Raw genomic sequence first — 10109 nt, 5'->3', positions numbered from 1 at the left:
GTGGCATTAGAAAATTCTGTTTTCGGGGCGCCTGGGTGGCGCAGTCGGTTAAGCGTCCGACTTCAGCCAGGTCATGATCTCACAGTCCGTGAGTTCGAGCCCCGCATCAGGCTCTGGGCTGATGGCTCAGAGCCTGGACCTGTTTCCGATTCTGTGTCTCCCTCTCTCTCTGCCCCTCCCCCGTTCATGCTCTGTCTCTCTCTGTCCCAAAAATAAATAAACGTTGAAGAAAATTCTGTTTTCATGCAGTTTGTACCATAGTCCAGCCCTTCTCTCAGTGGGACTATAAAACAGCACCCAGCAGTTATTGTAGCTCAATAAATACTTGCTTGAATTGTATATCTCATAAGCATTTGCATTTTCAAATACTTTTGTGTTTGGTTCAGATGTGGCAAAAAAAATTGAGAGGTCACTGGCAGCATTGTCATATCTAAAAAAATAAGAAAAACCCTTCTGGGGCTTCTGGCTGTCTTGGTTGGTGTAGAGCATGTGACTCTTGATCTTGGGGTGGTGAGTTCAAGCCCCATGTTAGGGGTAGAGTTTACTAATAAAAAAACAGAAAAGAAAAGAGAAAAAAACCCTTCTAGTTCTGCTTAAATTTTTGTTTGCCTACTGAGACTTCTTCAACTCTTCCTTTGACTTCCCAGCTCCCATCCAAACTCACTGAGGATAGGATGCCCTGTAGGGTTTTGGCATGTCTGACCTGGCTTTTAAATCCTGGCTCAGACACTTGCCGTTTGTGTGACCTGACCTGGTTTTCATGCCTCTCTGAGTCTCCACAAAATGTCCATAAAATGAGAGCAATAATACAAGTCTATGAAAAGTAGGCATTCAAGGTCTACTTCCTATCTCTGTTAATTATATCAACCACATCAGAGTATTCTATCAATTTAAACTTATACTTAAGGTCCTTCTGAAAACTCTTAAAGGATGCCATTCCTTTATTTATTATTAATTATTAAGTATTAAGTATTATTTATTTATTTATTTATTTATTTATTTATTTATTTATTTTAGAGAGTGTGAGCAGGGGAGAGGGACAGAGGCAGAGAGAGAGAGAATCCTAAGTGAGTTCTATGCTTAGTGTAGAGCCCAACATGGGGCTTGATCCTATGATCCTGGGATCATGACCTGAGCCAAAACTAAGAGTGGGATGCCCCATCAGACGCCCCTATCATTATTATTTTTTTTTTTATGTTTGTTTTTGAGAGAGAGAGAAAGAGACACAGAGCACAAGTCGGGGAGGGGCAGAGAGAAAGGGAGACAGAATCCAAAGAAGGCTTCAGGCTCTGAGCTGACGGCACAGAGCCCCATGCAGGGCTCAAACCCACCAACTGTGAGATCATGACCTGAGCCGAAGTCAGATGCTTAACTGACTGAGCCACCCAGGAGCCCACAATTTGTCTTAGTCTAGGTCACAATTTTACTGGCTTTAATCATCTGCATATACCTTTACAATTTTTGTGTTTTCTATTTAATATCTGTGTTCTTACTAGTATGGTTCCTTAAATTGATTAGTTTTTAACTCTGTTCTAGACCTAAGGAATAGTGTCTGTGACATCAGTGGCTTGATGAGTTAGGTGTTTTCATATATCTTAGAAAAATACATAATTAAGATATCAAATAGTTGTCTATGTGCCACCTAAAGTTATTTCATGGGGCACACTTAAGAAACACTAGTTTTGTCATATTTATATCTATATTTTAGGATGAAAAACCAGTAATAACACACAAAAAAACTGTGATGGCATGTTTACTATTGTATGCTTCTACTTATATGAACATTTAGGAAAGGCAAAACTCTAGAGACAGAAAGCAGATCAGTGGTTGCCTGGGGCTAGGGATGGAAGTGGGGACTGACCTTGAACAGGAACCAGGGAAGTTTTCAGAGTGATGGAAGAATTCTAAGATGATGGTGGTGATGGTTGCACATCTGTATGAATTTAGACAAATTCATCAAGCTGTGTGTTTCAAATGAATATATACTATGGTTTATAAATTATATCCCCAAGAAGAAAGAGAAAGAGAAAAAGAAAAGAAATGATCAACCAGAAGGGGGCCTGAGGAGGCTCCTGGAATCCAGGTGATGTTTTGTTTCTTGATCTGGGTATTAGTTACAAGAGTATGTTCACTTTGTGAAAATTCATCAAGCCATTCATTTATGCTTCATGTACATTCCTACATGAACATTATATCCCAGTAACAGGATTTACTAAAAGAGAGAGAGAGAGAAGAAAAAATCAGCTAAGATGGGGCGCTCAGGCCCCGGGGCGCGTACCGTAACTTCCCAATAAAAAGTTGCTACTTTCTTGTTTATTATTTTTTGTAATGACATCATCCTGCCAACTTAGTTTTATGATGTGAAGGGTTTAGGTTTTATGTGTCTTAGTTCAGAAAGGGTTATGAAAAGATATATTTAGCTAATCACACCAGTGCTATAAGAATGTCAGCGGAATTCATTGTTTCTTAATTATTCATAGCAATTATCAATGTGGACAATATTCAACTTGCAACCAAAACAAATGGATGTTTGAAGAGGCCTTGGTGGAACAATCAAATCATCAGTCTCAAAATGTCCCCTCTCTCAGCCCAGTCCTGCTGCCTGCCAGTGTTTCAATTCTATATTTATCTTTTCAAATCAGCTGTGTAGCAATTAGTTATTATAATAGGAGCTACCAGTTTATTGTGTGCCAACTTCATGCCAGGCACTGCATTATCAGAGTTTTTCATACTTTAATTGCTTCATTTCACTGTCACAACAACCCTGCCAAGAAGTTTTTTTATACCATTTACAGATGAGGAAACTGAGGCCGGGGGCTCCTGAGTGGGTCCAAGCCCATATTACTGGTGAGTGACAGAGCCAGAGGGCAAGCTGGAGTCCCACCCATGTACTTTGCTATGTCTTGGGACCTGACGTCAGTGACAGGAAATAAGTGACATGTGTAACAGAATTCTGAAGCCCGAATCATGGCTCTTCACGCGGTTACTATAGTTACTTCTCTACATGATGCTCTCGTTTTTGCTGGGATAACAATGGATCCACTGTTAGCCATTGAGGTGTTTGAACCCCTACCTTCATCATGAAACCCGAGAGACATTTTAATAGGTTTAAAATAGCATTCCTGCCTTTTAATCATATGCTTTTATTTCAGAAGCTCCTGGAACGTTAACAGATCTCGTACTATGGCAGCTTTACCAATATTATTTTTTTCCACTTTGTGTAAAACATAAGAGCTCTCTAAAGGTAATACAACCATATTTAGACAGAGACCTGAAAAACTCCATGACAAAAGTGATCCATTTGGCTGGGTGGGAGGTGCATGGATGCCCCTCACTAGGTTGAGGGAGGGTGTGGGCATCTGGGCAGGAAGATGTATGGAAAGAGAGGCCTTGGATATGGTAGGAAGGAGAGGCCATAGGGCCTTGGGAGAGATAGCAGAAGAGGCAAGAGCTGTGTCTTACAAGTGGATATGGCTCTTGCTAAGCTAATAAACACATGCAGAGGAGGTGGTTTGGATTAGGAATGAGGTGGGGGGGGGGTGTTGGATGGGCTAAATGGGTGATAAACATTAAGGAGGGCACTTGTTGGGATGAGCACTGGGTGTTATATGTAAGTGATGAATCACTAAATTATTACACTATATCTTAACTAGGATTTATTTTATTTATTTTTTAATGTTTATTTTTGAGAGAGAGACAGAGACAGAGAGACAGAGCATGAGTGTGGGGGGGGGGGGGGCAGAGAGACAGAGACACAGAATCTGAAGCAGGCTCCAGGCTCTGAGCTGTCAGTACAGAGCCCAACGCAGGGCTTGAACCCATGAACCGTGAGATCATGACCTGAGCCAAAGTTGGACGCTTAACCAACTGAGCCACCCAGGTGCCCCTTAACTAACTTGGATTTAAGTTAAAAATAAAATAAAATAAAATAAAATAATCATAATATCTAAAAAAAAAAAACAAAAAAGAATGAGGTGGGAAGACAACCAAGGCCTGAAATGTGTTATTGACAGGCATTCAGAGCACTGAGCTGTCAGGGAGAATAAGGACTCAGAATCTGGGGTTTTCTTGCCTCCTGCATGCCAGCTGCCCAGGCTATGGTCAGGCAGCTTTATTCCCTTTGGACTCGTAAGGCCCATGAAATTCTCAGATGTGGCACATTGAGACACTCATGGGACTAAAGACAAAAGCCAGAGCTTCTGATTCCTGGTCTAATGTCATATCCATTCTCTCTAATTACAGAGTCATAATGGTGAAGAGGATGGGGACATCCAAGGACCACAGGGCCTCTCTCTCAACACTGGTGAGAACCAGTTTCCTTCCCCTGGTTCTGTAGCTCCTGGCAGAGTTCTGGAAGCTGATTAAAGAGAAGATCAGAAATAATAGGTAATTAGAAACCTTATAAAAAGGAAAAATGCTCTCATCAAACTTACCAAAGCGTCTCCATGGCTGGAAGTGGGGGAGGCATTGTAAAGTACTGGCTTCAAGGGTCACTTGTGCCAAAGGGGTGGCCTAGAGGCTGCGGCAAGTGTTCAGAGGGACTAGGGCTTGTCCCCAAGGGCTGAGTGGGGAGAAGGTTTAGAAATGTATTTCTCAACTGGCCAGCCAGTGAGTAAAAGGCTAAGGAATGCCTTTTAGCAGCCTCAAGAGAACCTCAGCCCAGTGAAACCAGTGGTACAAGGACCAAAGGGGACTGAGGGCAAGAAAGGGAGACACACACACACACACACACACACACACACACACACACACACACACACAGAGGAGACTGGATTCTGTCAGCAAAACAGGCAGAAGGAGTGGACTTCTCCATTTGTCAGTTCCTCGGGTGTTTGGAATACTCTAGGAGGGGTAGTTGGAAGGAGCTCAGCAATGTTTTGGGTCCAGATGATCTATGCAATTAGCTGTGATAGGGTTCCTTACCTCTGGGGGTCCCTAGGGACCATCCCCAGCTTGGGAGGGGTGTGGGAGGTATATGGAATGCAACAGGTGGGCTGAGTGTAGGTTTGGCCCCCAGGTGGTCTGGTTGGACTTCAATAGCTCTCTGAGCAATGGAGCAGAACCCCTCAACTTCTGGAGGTACCTCTCTACCCAGGGGATCCTCACACACTCTTCCCAATTTAAGGTTGATGTATACACTCCCTCCTACCCCTTTTCCTATACCTTGCTGGCCCTCCCATTTGAATGTTCAAGAGACTGTTTTGGAAAAACCCCTAAAGGGACACAGACTGTTTATTTTTGCATTTCTGCTCCCCCCATCTTAAGGCTCCCTTTAAAGCTGGGGGTGGGTGAGTAGGGGCTCTAAATGACAAAGACAAGGCAGGGGGTGGAGGAGGGGTGAGAAGAGGAACTCCCCACTGTGGGTAATCATCCCAGAGATTCATCCTGCATTTTGGGCTCAGTTTCATTTGCTGGTTCCTTTTTTCCTCCCATCTTCTTTACCTTTATCTCCTCTGTGCCCTTTCATTTCTCCACTCAGTAAACCTTACTAGCCATTTCCTGTGGCAGGGCTGAAACTGAGAAAACTCACTTTGGATGAAGACTGAGACACAGTTTTTCTGTCAAGGAGGTCACATTCGAAATCAGTTTCAAAACAGAGTGAGCTTTATGCTTAGTGGGGGCAAACAGGAGGGTGGTTTGGGAGCCCAGTTTGTTGGGGGGTGAGCAGACCTGAGACGGTAGGGGTAGAGATCAGGGAGACCTCCCAGAGGAGGGTGGAACTGGTGCTGGTTCCTGCTGGGGCACTTGTATTTAATGCAATATTCACAAGATACTTTTCCTAAAACAATTCTTTGTTGTTTATCTGAGATCCAGATTTAACTGGGCATCCTGCATTTTCATTTGCTGAATCTGACAACCCTAGTTTCCTCATGAACATATAGGAGTTAGCTGAATAAATAGAGGGACAGGAGAGAAGAGCACTCCTGCAGAGGGAACGGCATGAGCAAAGACTTGGAGGTGAGGGACCCCACGCTTCATTGAAGGGACTGAACATTGTCCAGTGGCTGGAGTGCAAGGGGGAAGAGAGGGTGTGGAGGGAATGCACCAAACCAGCACATAGTTGTTGAGTGTGTACTAAGTACCAGGCACGCATTGTACTCACAGGGTGCCCTTCTGAGACAGATAGACACAGCTTCTGCTCTCAGGGAGCTCACGGTTCAGCTGAGAGGCAGTGAGGTGGGGAGAGAGGACAGGCACTGTGGAAGTTACAGCTGGGGGAAATCAGCTTGGCCAGGAGGTCAGAAAAGCCCTCTCTCAGGAGATGACAATATGCTGAAGGGTGAGGAGACAGGCATGCTGAGGGCTGGGGGAAAAAATGTTCTGGTCTAAGGGAATAGCATAATGGAGGGCCCAAATTAAAAAAAAAAAAAAAGCAAGAAAAAGCACAGTGGGGTCCTGGATACTCAAATGTGACCAGAGGGGCAGAGGAAGAGACTGGATAAGTGAGCAGGGGCCCGATCACACTGGAGGGAATTTGGGCTGGATCCTGAAAGCAATGGGAGCCACTGAAGGAGTTTAAGGCAGGCAGGGTGACATAACCAGCTTTGTGTTCTTGAAGGTGACTCATGCTGGAAAGAAGAGGATGGATGGGTAGTGTGGAGGCAGAGATGAGGGTGATGAGGGAGGGGGCTCCTGCAGATGTCCAGGGCAGACAAGTCAGTGGCTTGGCCCAGCGTGATCGGGGTGGCTATGAAGAAAGAGAGAAGGAGAGGTGGATCCAGGCTGCTCTGAGGAGGAAGACTTGGCAGGGCTGGGTTATCCGGCACTGGGAAGTGAGTGGGTGGGAGGAGCAGGCGTGACTCAAAGCTTCTGGTTTGGACAGATGGGAGGACGGTGGCACCACTTGCTTAGCAGAGCTGGGGACTTGAGAGGTTTGGGGGTGGCAAATTGACAGAGTTGGGGTTTTCACAAGGAGAAGGTGAAAAAACTGGTGGTGGGCCATCAGAGAAGGGTGTGCAGAAGGAGAGAACCAGGGGGGAGCCAAGCACTTCTCTCACACTCAGCTGTGTGGCCTTGATCAATGACTTTACCTCTCCTTGCCTTAGTTTTCTCATCTGTATGCCAGGATGATGCGGGTAGTCTGTCCTCAGAGTTGTGAGAGTGTGGTGAGCAGTCTTGGAGGGGGGGAACCCAATGATCCCCACCTCCTGGTACTCGCATCCTTGTGTGGTACCCTCCCACACTGTCCTAGGGTTGGTCTGTGAGACCAAGGGACTACATGTGTGTCATTTTCAAGGCTATATTATAAACGGCTTTGTGGCTTCTGTCTTTCCTCTCTTAGATCACTCGTGCTGGGGATAACCCAAGCTGCCATGTTGTCAGGAGAGGCTCAGGTGAGGAGGAACTAGTGCTTCCTGCTAAAAAGTACCTGAGTGATCTTGGAAGTGGACTCGCCAGCCCTGGCCAAGCCTCCAGCTGACTGCAGCTCCAGCTGACATCTAGATTATAAGAGGGCTATCTACCTAATCTGCTTCCAAATTCTTGACCCATAGAAACTCTGAGATAAGAAATGCTTATGGTTTGGGGCGCCTGGGTGGCTCAGTCAGCTGAGTGTCCAACTCTTGATTTCAGCTCAGGTCATGATCTCACAGTTCGTGGGTTTGAGGTCTGTGTCGGGCTCTATGCTGGTGGTGCAGAGCCTGCTTGGGATTCTCTCTCTCCCTTTGTCTCTGTTCCTCTTCCCCTCTCCCCTGCTCATGTGCGCGCGTGCTCTCTCTCTCTCTCTCTCTCTCTCTCAAAATAAATAAATAAACATTAAAAAGAAAAAGAAATGTTTAAGTTTGGGGATGATTTATTATGTGGCAACAGAGAACTGACCTGGAGAGTAAAAACACTTAGCACTGTACCTGGCACACAGTAGGGGCCATAGAATATGCAGCATCTGAGTTCAGGAGAGAGGCCTGGGCTGGATATATGGATCTGAGAATCTTTCGGCTTAGAGACAAGGCTTAGAGACAATAATGGAATCATTGGAGGTGGCTGAGCCAGTCTACACAGATGGGTAGACAGGAGAGGATGGCCTAAGCAAGACACCTGGGCAGAGAGGGGCTGTAAAGCAAGAGGAGGAGCATCTTCATGAGAGAAGGAGGACCCGCAGAGAAAGGAGGGAAACTAGAACAGGAAGTGGGAAGAGGCTGTCTCCTGACGGGGGTGGTCAACAGCATCACTACAGGGGTGCTGAGGGAGGGGGTGGGGGGCGGAGATCTGAGGAGGTTCTTTTGGATTCAGCAACAAAGAGATTCCTGCTGGTCCCACAAGAGCTATTTAGGTGGAGAGAGTGAGGCCAGATTGAATATTGTGGGTTGGGGTGTCAGTATAAACACTTTCCACCCCCAAGTCCCAAACCGAGATGGTTTACAGGAGAATCCTATAGAAAATCCAAACTACAGAAAATCCCAGTCTTATAGGAGCTGTAGAGTGAATAGGCACCCACTCCTTAATTTATTTTATGAACTCATGTAACTTTGATAACAAAACCAGACAAGGAGAGAATAAGGGAGGAAATTAGTAGGCATATCTCATTCATATGAGATATGGATGCAAAAACCCTAAATAAAACCCTAAACAAAAACCCTAAATAAAATATTAGCAAATGCAATCCAGCACTATATTGAAAAAATCATCACAAAATCATCACACATCATCAAAGGTATGTTTATTCCAAGAATGTATGGACAGTTTAATATAATAAAATCCACGACTAGATTTGGGGGAAAAGGTCTCACCTTAGATAAGATTCAACAACCATTCATCATAAAGCAGAATAGTGCTTCCTTACCCTCATAAAAGGTATCTATCAAAAATCTACAACAATCACTATTTCGAAGGGTAATATATTAGAAACAGTCAAGAACAAGATAGAAATGCCCACTGTCATCATTGCTATCCAACATTGTACTGAAGATTTTAGTGCAGTAATACAAGGAACAGGAAATAAAGACTGGATGGGGAGATACCAAATGTCATTACTTGCAGACTCTATGATTATTCAACAGAAAATTCGAGAGAGGCTGTAAACTTATTAGAACTAAAAAAGAGTTCAAGTTTGCCGAATACAAGCTTATTATATAAAAATGAATCATATTTCAATAAATCAATATAAAATTAAAATTATAAATAATTTTAATATATCATAAAATATATATTTGAAAATGTAATTTATAATAGCAATAGAATTTTTAAGAGATAAATAGGAATGTTCTGAGAAAACATCTGACACAATTAGTTCCTCTGTTTTTAGTTGAGGAAATAGAAACCCTAAGAAGGGAAATGATTCCTCTAAGGATACCAGTAAGCCAGGGGCAGTTCTGGATTTTTAGCTGCATCACATCCTAAAGAGCTGAGTGTTGGTTAATTTTGGCATTGTCTTTCTTTTTGTAAAAAAAATAAAATTCATTGTATTTTCTGATTATAAATTCAGTGTCTGTATATTCTAGAAAATACAGAAAATTCAGAAGTACATTAAGAAGTAATAAACCACTGGGGCATCTGGGGGGCTCAGTCGGTTAAGTGTCCGACTTCTGCTCAGATCATGATCTCGCCATTCATGGATTGAGCCCTGCATTGATTGAGCTCTGTGCTGACAGCTCAGAGCCTGAAACCTGCTTCAGATTCTGTCTCCCTCTCTCTCTGCTTCTACCCTGCTCATGCTCTGTGTCTCTCTCTCAAAAATAAACATAAAAAAAGAATAAACTACTAGCATTCCCATCTTACCACGGAGAGAACTATAATCAATGTATTTTCTTCAAAATTTTTGTCTATGTATCTTTGTGTTTTTAAACATAAAATTAGGATTATACCACGTATACCATTTTGTGCATGCCTTATTTCATACAAATTTCCCTGTATCCTCATCTAGTCTTTTTGAATATAATATAGCATATTGATTAGGCGTATGCCATTTATTTAACCTATCGATTTGAATTTCAGAGAAAAATGAAATCATGAGATATGACTGTGATGATCATGCTGATAAAAGTTAAACCCTAGAGCCAACTCAGGCACATGCAGACATGAAAGCAGGTGCGTTTCTAAGGCCAGAGGTTATCCCGCTGGAGAAGAGGAAAGGACAAAACCAACATTTACCTGGCAGGGGACATCCTGCCTGG

The sequence above is a fragment of the Herpailurus yagouaroundi genome, unplaced genomic scaffold (genome assembly GCF_014898765.1).
Source record: "Herpailurus yagouaroundi ecotype Mexico unplaced genomic scaffold, PumYag 213, whole genome shotgun sequence".
NCBI lineage: Eukaryota > Metazoa > Chordata > Mammalia > Carnivora > Felidae > Herpailurus > Herpailurus yagouaroundi.
Note: the sequence above shows the minus strand (reverse complement) of the source record.